Here is a 15,348-nt window from a genome sequence, read left to right as displayed (position 1 = left end):
CAATAAGATAAGAAAAAGAAATAAAGGGTATACTGATTGAGAAGGAAGAACTAAAACTGCCTTTGTTCACAGATAACATGATTGCCCATGTAGAAAATCTGAAAGAGTAAAATTTAGCTGTGAACTTAAAACTGCTCTAAAGAAATTGTTGTTTTTAAAACATAGAGAGCAAAAATTAGAATGACAAGGAGAAATTGACTTATCCACCATCATAATTGGAGATTTTAATTCATCTTTTTTTGTAATTTACAGACCAAGTAGATAAAACAAAACAAAACAAAAATCAGTAAGACTATTGATGACTTGAGCAATGCTTAACTTACACAGAACTCTGCACAAATCAAATTAGGAAAACATTCTTTTTAAGAATCCATGGTATGGGGATCCCTGGGTGGCGCAGCGGTTTGGCACCTGCCTTTGGCCCAGGGCACGATCCTGGAGACCCCGGATCGAATCCCACATCAGGCTCCCGGTGCATGGAGCCTGCTTCTCCCTCTGCCTATGTCTCTGCCTCTCTCTCTCTCTCTCTGTGACTATCATAAATAAATAAAAATTAAAAAAAAAAAAAGAATCCATGGTATGTTTTACAAAAATTGGCCACATACTTGTATGAATGAAAAGCAAGTCTAAACGAAGTTCAAAGAGTTGGACATACAGATCACATATAGATTCATAGAGATCACATTCTTAAACAAGGAAGTCATTGGTAACAAAAAATTATAATAGATTTGGAAATTAAAACATATAATCTAAACAAATCATGCCAGGGGTCAAAGGAAAACGGTCTGAGGCTCCAAACTTCCATGAGGTGAAACAGCTAATGAGAAATCTCTGAGGGTAGAATGACTGAAGACCCTTTAAGAAAAGAGAGTCCATGGGACACCTGGGTGGCTCAGTGGTTGGGTGCTTGTCTTTGGCTCAGGTCATGATCCTGGGATCTGGGATCGAGTCCCACATCGGGCTCCCTGCATGGAGCCTGCTTCTCCTTCTGCCTATGTTGCTGCCTCTCTTTTTGTGTCTCTCATGAATGAATGAATGAATGAATGAATGAATGAATAAAAATAAAAATAAAGAAAAGAGGGTCCAATGCTGAATTTGAAGCTGCTTTTACTTCTACACCATTGTCTGCGTTAATAGATCTCTCTTAGCTAATGATCATATGTCAATCATGATTGGACTTGCTTATGACAGGTCCATAATTGAACCAGTCACTATGACTGGAATCTTCAGATTGGTCAGCCTGGGCTAGGTTCCACCTCTGTGAAGCTGGAAATAGGAGTGGGAGTGTTTTGATGCCTATACTCTCCAAGACCACATAGGGCCTTCCTTCCTGGGAAGGAAGCTTGACAAACAAAATCACCCTTCTTCCCATAAATACAATTCTATAAACACTCCTAAGGAACAGAATACAATGACTCTACAAACAAATACTGAAAACCAAAATCATGTCTAGTTGCCACACTCAGTCCAAAATTCAGGATTTCCAGGTGATGCATTTTCCTCTTTTGTGAGGTTCTGAAACATTCTTTCATGGATTTGGCACCCTATAGCCAAAAGATAAATTTAACCACCATCTCCACCATCCCCAGCATACCCAAAACCCAATGACAAAGGGACATCAGAAATGCCACAATAAGTCTCCCATTCGGCAATGAGGAGAAGGAATAATCATGCAAAGTGGCTTCTAGTACACTCCATGTTCTGCAGGGTAGGAACAAAGACAGCCCCAGGCAGTCTTCTGGGTCAGACAGCCCAACTGCCCCCTTTCTACTAATTGCAAAGACACTCCTGGTCTTGAGATTTCCAAGACCACTTCTAAGTAAGGTGTAGGGGAAGACTCCTCATTGAGGGGCTACTTTAGTGGCCTCTCCCTTTCAGCGTAATTGTTGGGCCTGGGGTTGCCCTGGAGTTTAAGCAATCACATACCACTGTTGGCCAAGCTTGAAATTTTCTGGATGTATAATATCCCTACAATCCTAGTGAGGAGCTGTTACATTTGAGTTTACAAACTCTGTTAGTTAAAAACAACAGTAGAAGTCTATTACTGGTCATGGTCCTTGAACTAGACTTGCCTTGAGGTTTCTGACTCCGAGATAATCACTGCCCTTTGGCCTTGTGTTCAGATTGAGAGCTCCCTTCTAGACTTGAAGTGGGAAACAGAACTAATCTGATGCCTACCTCCAGTCTGTAGCTCAGTGCCCAATGGGAAAAGAGAATTTATTAACTCTGATGTTAAGTAGATCCAGGGGTGGATCCAGCTCTAGGTGTAGTTTGATCTTAAGGCTCAAATAGACCCTCAAGGCTTTGTCTCTTCTCCTTTTTCAGCTCTGCTTGCCTCATGTGGCCTTTGCCTGAATGAGGTTGTATCCATATGATAGGAAAGATAGCCTTTGGAAGCCTCAGATTCATATCCCTTCAACTTTGCAAATAGCTAAGAAGACATCTGTCTCCCCATATCAATCTGAGGCAATTCTGTGACTCATCTTGAGTTACATAGCCAGGCCTGTGGTCATTCAGTTGGGATATTCCAGCCAGCTTGAGCCAGGTGCCCACATTGCCCTGATGAGGGTGAAAGATGGGGCTGGGTATGATGATTGGCAGTTCTGTAGGAACTATATGGAGTGGGGTAAAATGCTTCAAAGGAATAGACGACAAAGACAGAGAAGTCCACAATGGAGAGTCAAGAGAAAATGAGGGCTAAATAGTGGGATACAGCATGGGAAGTAACTCTGCATGAATTCCTGAGCATTTATTGTAAGGAACCTCCAATTTGCCTCTGAGTTTCCTAATGATCAAAGAAAGCCAAGAGAAAAACATGATCAGTGATGCAAACCAGATGCCAGCTGAGATCTCCAGGCCCAGGGGAGGTCCCAAGCATGACCTAAGTTTTCTTGCCGGTTCCCAGGAGGCTTACTTTCTCAGGGTTCTTGATCCCACAAGGGGGAATCTGTTCCACACCATATGGCTTCCAGACAGGAGGCTTACCTTTTTTTGGCGTCTACAAAAGATTTCACCCACACAAAGTAATTAATGAAGACTTTTACAGGAAAACAGGGTTGGACGGAGGGTGGTCTTCAAATGTCCTTTGCCTCCTGTGATGAGTTGAACTGTGTTCCCCGCAAAACGTATATGTTGAAGTCCTAGCCCCCCAGTACCTCAGAATATGACTGTATTTGGAAATAGGGTCTTTAAAGATGAAGTTAAAATAGGTGATTGGAGTGGCCCTATTCCAACATGACTGGTTGGTGTCTTTGGGACACAGACATGCATAGAAGGAAGACCATGTGAAGACACAAGGAGAAGGCGGCCATCTGCAAGCCAATGAGAGAGGCTTTAGAAGAGACAAATGCTGCCCACACCTTGATTTCGAACTTCTAGCACCCACAACTGCAGGAAGATAAATGTATGTTGTGTAAGCCACCCAGTCCATGGTGCTCTGTTACAGCAGCCCCAGCAAACAACAAGCCCCTGTGCCACTGGCCTTCACCTCCCCCATCATCTCACAGATACCTCTTCCTATTCCTCCCCTGGCTCCTCTCCTTCTCAGAGGTCAAATTCCCCTCTTTGTCTCAATCTGTGCCTTACCCCGAGTTGCTTGTCCTATAAAAGCACCCAGTTCTTGTGTTTCCACCCCCATGCCTCCAGCTTATCAAAATATTTTCCCAAACAAGGACTGTTTGCTTCCTAAGAATTATTCTGCTACCAGCCATTAGGATCAAACTATGTCCCCTTGTTTTAGCACTGTGCTTCTGATGAAGAAAATCCCTGTGTGAGACAAGTGTCCCTACAATCCTCACATAAGGGAAATGGAGTCGGGTTCAAGGCATCTGCTACAACATGCCCACAATAAGCCCACTGATCTCAAATACATGGCAGAAGGCCTAGTGCCCAAGAGCAGGGATAATGAAAGCAAGTGTGATACTTTGAGGGAAAGTCAGTCTTCAGAAAAAGTTGTCTCGGAGAAGAGCCTTTTTTAGTCTGGCTCAGTCAGGTCTAAAGGGGGAGATATCCTGCGTATTCTCCAGATAATCCTCTGTGAACATTATTTCTCAAGGGTTGATATTAGGGCTGGCAGCAGTAGTTCTAAAAACGTCACCGGGCCACAGCACGCTGGCATTACTGTTGTAGACTATACCAGATTTATGGAATTTTAAAATCAACCAAACTATTGATAAGGCGAAATACTATTATTATGCCCATTTTACATTCGGGGAGACTGATACTCCGCTTGGTTGAGTAAGGTCAAGGTCAGAACCAAAGTTTATACTCTGGCCTATTTGATGCTGAAGCTTCAAGCCTTCTAAAATTTAGTTCTTGGGGATCCCTGGGTGGCTCCGCGGTTTGGCGCCTGCCTTCGGCCCAGGGCATGATCCTGCAGTCCCGGGATCGAGTCCCACATCAGGTTCTGTGCACGGAAACTGCTTCTCCCTCTGCCTGTGTCTCTGCCTCTCTCTCTCTCTCTCTCTGTGTCTCTCGTGAATAAATAAATAAAATCTTTAAAAATAAATAAATAAAAGCAATGGTGCCTATAAACATAGGCATAAAAAATAAGAAATAAAATTTAGTTCTTGATCTCATTCCCACTTGGTTTGAAAAGCATATATATTGTGGTTAAGAGCAGAGATTGGTTTCGAATCCTGGCTTTATTATTTAGTAGATTTTGTGTTGCTACTTAACCATTCTCTGCTTTCGTTTCCTTAACTGTAAATTGAAGCTTGTGATAATATGTGTCTCATAGAGTTGCTGCGATATTAACTGAGCTTAGAACAATATCTGTCATACAGTCGGTAATCAATGCACTATTCTTCTTCTCTAGCCAGAGCTTCTTACCTCTGTCTTATCTTCAGCAACGGATGTGTAGTAAGCACCTGCTTTGATGCTAAGGTCAGCCCCTGCCCTCAAGCTGCCTTAGTGGGTGGCAGGGGGATAACTGAGTCAACAGCTGGAGTACTGGAACCCTAGTGTGGGTGGTGAGTAATATTAGGGAGGCTAGGGCAGCAGGCTTCGGAGACCAGAATGGCCAGTTGCCTGGGGGGAGGAGAAGGTGCACAGAGTAACCATGTTTGCTCCGGATCTAGGAGAATGAGTAATGATTTTCCAGGAAAGGCATCATCAGGATGCTGCTGGTGGGTAGTGGCAGGGGAGGTAAAGCCTTTTTTTTTTTAAGGTTTTATTTATTTATTCATGAGAGACACAGAGAGCAGAGGCACAGACACAGGCATAGGGAGAAGCAGGCTCCATGCAGGGAGCCCGACATGGGACTCGATCCCCGGTCTCCAGGATCCCGCCCTAGGCTGAAGGCGGGGCTAAACCGCTGAGCCACCCGGGGTTCCCAGGTAGAGCCATTATGAGCAGTTTATTGGAACAAAGGGCGTTTGGGGCTGGGGGTGTAATGGCAGAGATCAGAGATGCTTTTCAACTGGAGGAATGCCTCAGACTGGTGTTTTAAATAGTACTTAGGCCAGCCACGAGGGAGAATGGGAGAGAGGTCAGTAGAATAAGGGAGGCTGGCTAGGCATCTATTGTCTAGAAAGATTCCAACATACCTGGGCACTAGTTCTTTGGGAACCCATGGGCTGAGCCTGCCAGGCTGTGGTGAGGAGCGGGAAGGTTCCATCCTGTGTGGCTAGGCACAGTCTCCTGGGCTTGTTCCATCTGCCTCAGTTTACCCTGTGAGGGACGTAATGCTCAAGAAGAGCCTTGAGGCTGGCCTAAGGAAGAGGAGGATCAGGTCATCTGACCCTGAGCTTTGGAGCCCAACTCAAGAAAGCTGAATAAAATATGTAACTCTTCAGCGCAAACAGTCCACCTGAGAGACAGCTGCTGTGTTACTGATAAGAGCAGGGAGTTCCCTACGTGGCAGCCAGTGCCTGGCCTCACAAAGTTTCACTGGCCCCTCTGGTGGAATTAATATAAGATCAACAAGAGCCTGGGCATGCACCTGCTCCTTTCATTCAGCAGAACTGCTTTGTGACACTGAAGAGTGAGCGAGAACTGTCAGGATAGCTTTGACTCACAGTACTCAATAAAATAGTAAAGTTTCCAAGAAATCCTGCTGTTTGGGAAACGGTCTAGTAAAAAGTTGCTAAATCAAAGAAAAGTAGGAAAAGGAGGGAAAGAAGGAGGCTTCATGGTCAGGGGCCGGAAGTGAGTAGCCAGCACCAGCCCCCATCATCCTAAGCACACCCCCAGCCTGGCACCTGGCCTTGGAGCCTTCCTGTCCACTGGGCCCAACGTCTTATGTCCCTGAAGGAGCCTTTGCCACTTCTTGTTGGCTAGCCTGTGTTCCTGACACAGCCTTCCTTCTGCTGGATCTGCCCTGCTCTGATCTGGTATCTTCTCTCTGGCCAAGTAATCTGAGGCAGCTTCCAGAATGCCCCTGACACAGGGCATCAGTGAAGGCAAGCCTCGTGACACCTATGTTACTTGGTGGCTTAGACTTGGGGAAGTCCCTCTCCAAGGCTGGCTGTGCAAATACAGCTGTTTATCACCAGCAGCTGGTGGCAGTGGGTCTTTTCCCTCATGCCTTTCGTTTCTTTCCAAAGCGCCAAGCATACAGCCAAACACAGAGGAATGGTCTCACGAAAGCCATTCAGAATGGAAATGTTTGCCTTGGAACACTAGCATCTTTGTGGGAGAGCCTCTTCTTTGCTTCCAGGGGGAGCTCTCTGCTGGCAGTGGGGGCCCTGTGGTGGTGGCTGGGCTCCAAGGTGAAGGTTGAACCCCAGGACGTGTGATGAGGAGCCAAGGGAGGGAAGGAAAGCTCCTTCTGCTTCTGGATTTCCATGTTCTACACCCCCATGGGCACATGCTTCTGAGGTGCTTCCTTTCTGTTCCACAGACACCTGTGAGATTTCCTGGCCAACATCAGTTCTCCCTCCGGACACAGGTAGGGAAGTCCTGGTGGCCTTGGCAACAGCATCACTTTGGAGCCCAGACGGAAAATGGCAAGAGGAACTCTAAGAAATGACTGCTGCTTCTTGGCTTCGCTTTTGTGCCTAGCATCCTGAGCCAGTTAGACCATCTACTTCCTACCCCAGGACGCAGAGCACTGCTCTGACAGTCTGGAAAGCCCTGTGGGATGTAGAAGGGTAATAACGACACGCACCTACACAGTGCATGGAGGCTGCGGAGGACCTGTCATTGCAAGGTTTCTCTCATTCCCCACTGCTCCCTGAGGTATCGTCGCCTCCGTTTTAAGAGTGAGGAAAGGGGCCTGGAGAGGCCAGTGGCTTGCCCAATTCCATATCAACAGAGCAGCCTTTGTGCTTCTGGTTCAATGCTCTTTCTTTACAGGCTGTACCACGTGGGGGTCTGGAGGGGCGGGACTGTCTCATGCTCTCTGGACACACAGGTCTTCGCAGTGGTGTCCCTCTCTCCTTACCTCCCAGACAGAGCAACCCAGGCTTGCTGCCCTGTTGGCATAAGGCTCCCTGGGCTTGAGTTTGAGGTGAGGAGATTCAAGGCAGCCAACTTTTTTGGAAAAGATTTTATTTATTTATCCATGAGAGACACAAAGAAAGAGGCAAAGACATAGGCAGAGGGAGAAGCAGGCTCCCTGCAGGGAGCCCAGTACAAGTCTTGATCCCAGGACACCAGGATCACACCCTGAGCCCAAGGCAGATGCTCAACCACTGAGCCACCCAGGTGCCCCAAGGCAGCCATTATAAATGTTGTCGTTGGTCTTGAGGAAGGGTACACAAAGCCTGTGGTATTCTAGGCACAGGACAAGATGGAGTATGGGGCAGGAGAAATGGAGAGGCGTGGTGGGGGGCTATCCTTGCCTTGGGGAGTTTAAGTAGCTCCTGTTCTGAAGGGTGCCTGGGAAAGTGTGCATGAAAAATAAAAACCTAAAAGTAAACAGTTGTTCCATTTGTACAGTTAAGAACTTGGAGAGGGGCAAGTTCTGGTTTTTCAACATAGTTTTAGGTCAAGTACAATTATAACTCTCATTACTGCCCCCAGGTTACATTCCATGGCTCCCTTTGCCCTAGAACAAAGCTCTGGCTTTCAGACTTCCTAAGGCCACCATAATTAATGTCTTCTGTTTGCATTTTGCCCCTTCTGTTTAAATTTGGGGGCTCCTTCTGGCAGGCCCTTCTCTTGGCTTAGATTCAACTCATGTTCACTGGCACGGTGTTGGCAGTTTTCACCTACACGACCACATGAAATTCTCCCAGTCAGCCCATAAGACTGGTTTCCTCTCTCAGTTTCAGAGATGAGAAAATTAAGTTTTCAAGTGGTTAAGTCATTTGTCCCACGTCACCAGGCAGCAAGTGGTGCCTGCTGTGCAAGCCACACGCTGAACATGTGTAGACACAACATAGGCCCATCTAGGGTAAGAAACTTTCCTAACTTACTCAAAGCATTCTCAATTGTCTTATGTTTCTGTCACAGCCACCCCACAGCCTCAGCCATACCTTTCAAGTTATTCAATTATTCATATGGCTGGATTTTACCAATCTAGGTCTTTTTTTTAAGGGCTAACCTTCCTCCATGTCCCTCCTCATCCTCTCAGGACAGGGAGTTTCATCACAGACTATGATGGCTCTCTGAGGCGCTGTGAAGAATAGTCTATTCCCTCTGCCTGAAACATGCACCACCTATTCCTACTCTAGTGGATGGAAGTAAGTATAGATTTTGTTTATTCAACACGTTTTCTTATCCCCAGTTTTATGGTAACAGTGTTCTTCCTTTTTTTCCTCTTTGGGGAACATCCTCCCCCAGATTAATCTTCAACTGTCCAGCATGATTCTCCTCCATACCCTGGCAACAGAGGAGAGATGTGTGACTAAGATTTGGCCAATCAGGGGACCCAATTCCTGTGATCATCATGATTGGTCCAAGGCTGAATGTGTTACTGATCCAAGGATTACAATTGTTTCCTCTTCAAGCAATGATGCAATGAATATTCTGTGCTGGTACTGATATTTGCTTTCATTTGTTCAATTATTCCCATGGGATAGTTGCTGAGTCATACGTAGGTATGTTTTAAACGTTGGCATGTTTTGTGAGGTTGCTCTCCAGAAAGGTTGGCCCAAATTTACACCATCCCAGCAATATGGGAGAGTTGATTCTACACACCCCAGCAACACCTGGTGGTGTCAATCTTTAATGATTTGCCGTTCTGAAAAGTGAGGACAGCTGTTGAAAAGGGTTCCCAATCCTGGGCCTCCTTTTGGGTCATGTTCCCACATGCCTGTCCCTAAAGTTACCTACCCCTGGCCTTGCTCCTAAATCTCTTGCCTGGTCCTTCTTCCAACTTTGTTGGTCTCCTTGTATCCTGTTCTCACTCTACTAGACTGGAAAAAAAGAGTCTTTACCTTATACACCTCCCTTTTTCCCTTAGCTCCTTGCAGGTGCTAAGAACAGTTTGAAACCCAATAATTGTTTTTTGAATGAATGAATGAACAAAAGATGAGTGAATGAAAACTCTTCTAATCCACCTGTTTCCTGTGCAGTTCTGAGTGGTGCCAGGTAGTTGGGTCAGTGTTCCCCTGAATAGATAAATGCCCAAGAACCTCAGGCTTTGAGAAGCCAAACGCACACATTGATTCTATCTCTGAACTATGATGACTTATTTTCCCATGAGCTCCTATGTCCAGTCAGATCCCTCCATTCCTAAGTGGCACATTTAGTTCAAGGAAGTGTCAAACTCCCTTCAGAGCATTTCTACCACCCCAGTCATCTATGTATACTGCAGGATCAAGGGCAATTTTCCATTTCTGTGCCCCTGAGTGCTGATTGTATGTGGAATCTGGAAAAATAATTAGCATTTGTTGAGTGCTCACTATTCGCCAGACTTTGTGCTAGGCATTTTAAATACTTCATTAGTAACATTCTTCATGGTCCTGTGATATCCACAGGCTCTTTCTTCTAAAGGAAATTTCCACTGCAGTCATTCCCAAAGGGGAGGTGGGGTGTAGGAATTGTTTGGCTGCCATGCTTTATACCTCAACTTTTGTTCATTGGTCAAGTATTGTCTTTAAAATTTAAGTCTTCCACATTTCTAATTAGATCCATCTTTGGCTGTTTAATCTTTCTGCATGGAGTATATGGGGTTCTCTTTCTGTGATGTTGTGAAATTGGCTATTGTTTATTTATTAGAAGATGGTTTTTGTATGTTGATTTTGTATTTGGCCACTTTTCTAAACCCTCTCACTTTTATTCGTTTTTAAGTGTATTTTCTTTGATTTTCTAGGTAGACAATATTTTCTAAGTAGTAAGTCTTATAATGGACAGGATAATGATATTTTAACAGTGTTTGGAGATGTAATTCACATACAATACAATTTACCCATTTAAAGGGCACACGTTGATGTTTTGGGGGCATATTCACAGTTGTTCAACCATCATCACGATTAATTTTAAAACAATAAACTGCAATCTTTAAGTTCTTTTTTTTTCTTCCTATTTGGTTAGGACGCCAGTAAACTGGTTAGCAGTAATAGTGATGGTCGGTAACTTAGTCTCATTCCAGATGTTTCTAGAATGTCTGATTTTTCACCATTAAATAGGATGTTTGCTAACAGTTTTTGGCAGCTAGACTTTATCAAGGTAAGAAAGTTTCTTTCTACCTCAAGCTTGCCAAAATTTTATGTTCTTATTTAGAAACAGGCACAAATTTTATTAAATCCATTTATCAAGGCATTTATTGTGATGGGAATAATCTTTTCTGCTTTTTAATCTGTTCATGTAGCCAATTAATAGATTCTTTGCTTCATTCATTTAGAGTGTTGGGCCTTTAATTTTTTAGTTTAATTAGCTCATAGTTTTCCTTCCTTCTTCGTTGATTTCTTTCCCTTTCTAATGCACTGTGGTGAGCCAAGGTCACACTTTTCTCGAGTTGTTTTCAAGGACTGAGTAGCAAGGTTGAGGAGGGTACATGCCTAGCTATTTCTACTAGTGTGGGACTCCTCTAATAGGCAGTCCCTGCTCAAGAGCTTCTCATTGGCTCGGCAAAGACTTGGTCAGATCTGCATCCTGATCTGACGACTACCCCACCCAACCTGGATGCCTCCTTTTTTCTAGCACAGGTGTTTTCACCAAAAAAAAAAACTGTGCTCCTAACTCTAGTTGGCTTCCCAGAACCCCCCCTCCCCGCCCCCGCACTAGACACACAGGCTATCTTTCCAGCTTGGCGTCTAGACTTACGTTTCCTACACTCTGGAAGAATTTATGTACCATAGAGATAATCAGGTCCTTGAAAATCAGATGTAATTCACCAATAAGAACCATCTAAGCCTGGTTTGGGCTCATGGAAAGAACTTTGACAACAGTTCTAATTTCTTCTGTGTTTATTGGACTATTCAGGTTTTCCATCTCCTCTTAGACACATTTTAGTGATTTGCATCTTTCTAGAAAATTCTGCATTTTGACCTAGGTTTAAAAATTTTTTATTAACATTAATTTCTTTTTAGTAATTTTTAGAGTGCTTTAAAATCTTAGTAGTTGTGTTTCCTTTTTCGTTTCAAATATGAATATTCTTTAAATTTTTATTTATATATTTTATTTATGTGATTTAGTTAGATTTTTCTGTGGTGGGCAGCCTGGGTGGCTCAGCGGTTTGGTGCCACCTTCAGCCCCAGGCCTGATCCTAGAGACCCGGGATCGAGTCCCACATCAGGCTCCCTGCATGTAGCCTACTTCTCTCTCTGCCTCTCTCTCTGTGTGTCTCATGAATAAATAAATAAATAAATAAAAATCTAAAAAAAAAAAAAAAAGATTTGTCTATGGTAATGTGTTTTTTTCAAGAACAAGATTTTGTTTATTAATTAAGTGTATTTTTGATATGAATATTCCACCTCGTTAAATTCTGCTAATTTTTATATTCCATCCACCTAGTTTTTTGGGGGTTTATTTTGTGGATCTTTCATTCCAGCCTCTTGAATTTAATGATTCCTTCATTTATTCTGAATTCTTCTCATTTTTAATAAATTTCCCCTGAGTCCACTTGGATCAGGTCTCATAAGCCCCTGAAAACAAAGGCTCATTTAGGTTTATTTCTAGTTTATAATCTCTCTCTCTCTCTTTTTTTTTTTTTTAACACAAGAGCTACTTTAAAAGAGGCTTTAAAATTTCCAGTGAAAAGATTTTTTATTTTGCTACTTCTTGTGCTTTGTTTTGCTTTTTAATTTCTAATTTTATTGCAGAGTGACCAAGTAATAAGATTTGTGTGCTCTTTGGAATTTATTGGCATTCTTTTTGTGGTCAAATACATGGTTAGTTTGTAAAAGGGCCATGGGTGTCTGGAAAAAATGAGTACTCTCTTTATTGGATACGTTTTATTTATATATATTAGATATATTTCAGAACTCTATGGCAAATTGCATTGAAGCATATGACTATCTTTTTAGTGGACTGTAGCTTTTATCAAAATGAACAAATCCATGTTTGCTGGGATGCTTTTTATTTTATTTTTTCTTTAATTGTAGTAAAAGACACATAACATAAATTTTCCATTTTCACCATTTCCAAGTGTGCAGTGCAGTGGCATTAAGTACATCACATTGGTTGTACAACCATCATCACCATGACCCACAGAACTCTTTTCATCTTGCAAAACTGAAACTCTGTACACATTATGTAACAATTCCCCACTCCTCTCCCCTCACACCGCCAGGCAATCACCATTCTACTTTGTGTCTCCGAATCTGACTATTCTAGGATCCTCTTGTAAGTGGAATCATACAGTATTCATCCCTTTGGACTGGTTTATTTCACTTACATAATGTCCTCAAGTTTCATCTATGTTATTGCATGTGACTGAATTTCCTTCCCTTTCGAGGCGGAATCCTATTCCGCTGTATGTACAGACCACCTTTTGTTGTTTATCGAATCATCAGCTGATGGACACTTGAGCTGCTTTCCCATTAGCTACTGTGAATAATGCTGTTATGAACATGGGTGTACAAATATCTCTTTGAGTCCCTGCTTTCAATTCTTTGGGGTGGAAGTGGAATTGCTGGATCTTGTGGTAATCCTATTTTTAATTTTCTGAGAAACCATCATCCTTCTCTCTATAGTGGCTGCACTGTTTTACATTCCCACTAACATGTACAAGGGTTCCAATTTCTTCACATCTTTGCCAACAGTTGTTTTCTATTTTTCTGTGTTTTGTTTATAGTAGCCATCCTAATAGGTGTGATGTTTTTTAAATGATTGTTTTTGTTTTCTTAGTTATTATGTAACATAAGATACCTGTTTGGGTAGTATCCCTTTCCCTCTGCCTTTATTTATATTTTTTCTTCAAGTTTTCATTTAAATTCCAGTTAAAATACTACAATATTGGTTTCAGGAGTAGAATTCAGTGATTCATCCTTTACATATAGCACCCAGTGCTCATCACAAGTGCCCTCCTTAATCTCCATCACTCATCTCACCCATCCTCCTGCCCACCTCACCCTCCCAACCTTTAATTTGTTGTCAAGAGTTAAGAGTCTATTTTATGGTTTGCCTCTCTCTCTCTTTTCCCCCTGTTCATTTGTTTTGTTTTTTTTTCTACCTTTTTTGCAAACTTTCTGCATAGTTTTCTTCTATATATACCTTTTGGACATAGGATATAGCTTTATTTTTTTCTTTTTATTAACCTAAACTGAAAATCTAGGTCTTATAATTGGCTAATTTAGCCTTTCCATGGGCACACTGATTACTTATACAATCAGATTTATCCTTATCATGTTGTTTGTATGTTCTCCATCATACTTTCTTCCTTTTTTTCTATTTTTTCTTCAGCTGATCAGTTTTTCTTTATTTCATTGCTTTTCTTATTGTGTGCTGGAAATTATACATCCTATGTCTATTCTTTTAGTGGTTATCATTAAATTTTTAAAACATACTGAAACATAATTTTCTAAAGCATTTTGAATTCATCTAGATCAAAAGTTAGCAAACTATGGCCTGTGTGCCACATCCAATCCATCATCCACCTTTGTACATCCTGCAGGTAAGAATAATTTTTATGTTTTTAAGTAGTTGAAAAAAATCAAAAGAAGAATAATATTCTGTGACACACAAAATTTCCATAATTCAAATCTCAGCATCCATAAGTGAAGTTTTATTGGAATACAGCCACTTTTTTGGCCTATATACTGTTTATAGTTACAATGGCAAAGTCTAAAATGTCTGCAATTGGCCTGTTACTGAATAAATTCGCTGATTTCTAGTCCAGATAAATCTCTTCCCATAAACAAGATAAGGATTAATTCAGAGATTAGTGCTTCCTTTGAATCTCCAAATCTTACTCCATGCCACCCCTATGTTGCATGTTCAGCAGAGCCAGTACTACATCCCAAGTCTCCTTGCTTCCACCTTATTCAGGCTGCAGCCAACCTGATGGTTTCCTGAGAGGCCCTGTTGGGAGAAGTCTCACAATTTATGAAGTAGTAGCAGCCTTATGGTGAGGGGACCTGGGTTCCACTTCCCACTCTGCAACCTTGGACAAGTTACTTCATTTCTCAGTTCAGCTTTCCTCAAGGATAATAATAATATCTTTCTCCTGGAATGCTGTGAGGTTTTTTTTTTTTTTTTTTTTTTTTAAGATTCTATTTATTTATTCACAAGAGACAGAGAGAGAGAGAGAGAGAGAGAGAGAGGCAGAGACGCAGGCAGAGAGAGAAGTAGGCTCCATGCAGGGAACCTGATGTGGCACTTGATCCTGGGTCTCCAGGATCACACCCTGAGCTGAAGGCAGACACTCAACTGCTGAGCCACACAGGGATCCCCTGTTGTGAGGTTTAAATGGAACATTATCTATGGAGCAGTTAGCACAATGCCTGGACCCTGGAAGAGCTCATTCCGCTGGAACCAGGGTCAGGTCCTCACTATTAAGGGTACCATTCTGCACTCTCCAAGTCTGAGAAGCCAGATTTTGGCTCCAGTGCTGCACTTACTAGCTGTGACTATAATCCTCACAATGATCCCCAAGGGAGGAGTCTTTCCAATATTTTACAAATATGGAGCCTAATATGCATGTCCAACCACAAGTCTTCAGATCTGGATCAAACACAAATATTGTTTTCTGATAATCCTCTTGGCATGTGTGTTCTCAGCAAAATGACCATTCAGCCATCCATATGTTGTTTTCTCAAACTCCTTCTGCTTAAGATGTTCAGTATATCAAGGGGCCATGTTTTGGGGTAATGTGTCCTGAGCCTCATCATATGCATCGTCTGGGGGGGGCTTGTCAGAAGTGATGATTTTGTCCCCCGCCCAGAGCTCCTGCAACAGAATCTCTGGAGTGTGGGGAGGGGGCAAGGATCTGTTCTAGCAAGCTCTACAAAGTAGAGAAGTGCTATGCTAAGAAATGGATAAGAAGGTGGTGGAGAGTTCCTTTGGATTTGATTAGAC

General features: G+C 42.6%; 1 long non-coding RNA gene across 3 annotated transcripts in view; it reads left to right on the top strand.

The window, feature by feature from the left end:
• The window catches only part of LOC112664332 (uncharacterized), a 35,598-nt gene extending 24,616 nt beyond the window's left edge, over window positions 1–10,982 (top strand). Inside the window, exons 3-5 of one of the 3 annotated variants that reach the window (XR_004806219.2) lie at window positions 6,842–7,150; window positions 8,519–8,627; window positions 8,728–10,982. This is a non-coding gene — a long non-coding RNA (uncharacterized LOC112664332). Of the gene's footprint in view, window positions 1–6,841; window positions 7,180–8,518; window positions 8,628–8,727 lie in introns of all 3 variants that reach the window. The other 2 variants (XR_007402940.1, XR_003139648.3) reach the window with 2 other exon arrangements.
• The last annotated feature ends 4,366 nt before the right edge of the window (window positions 10,983–15,348 follow it).

Source organism: Canis lupus, chromosome 17, assembly GCF_003254725.2.
Source record: "Canis lupus dingo isolate Sandy chromosome 17, ASM325472v2, whole genome shotgun sequence".
Lineage (NCBI taxonomy): Eukaryota > Metazoa > Chordata > Mammalia > Carnivora > Canidae > Canis > Canis lupus.
Note: the sequence above shows the minus strand (reverse complement) of the source record. Positions and strands in the feature narration are given on the sequence as shown.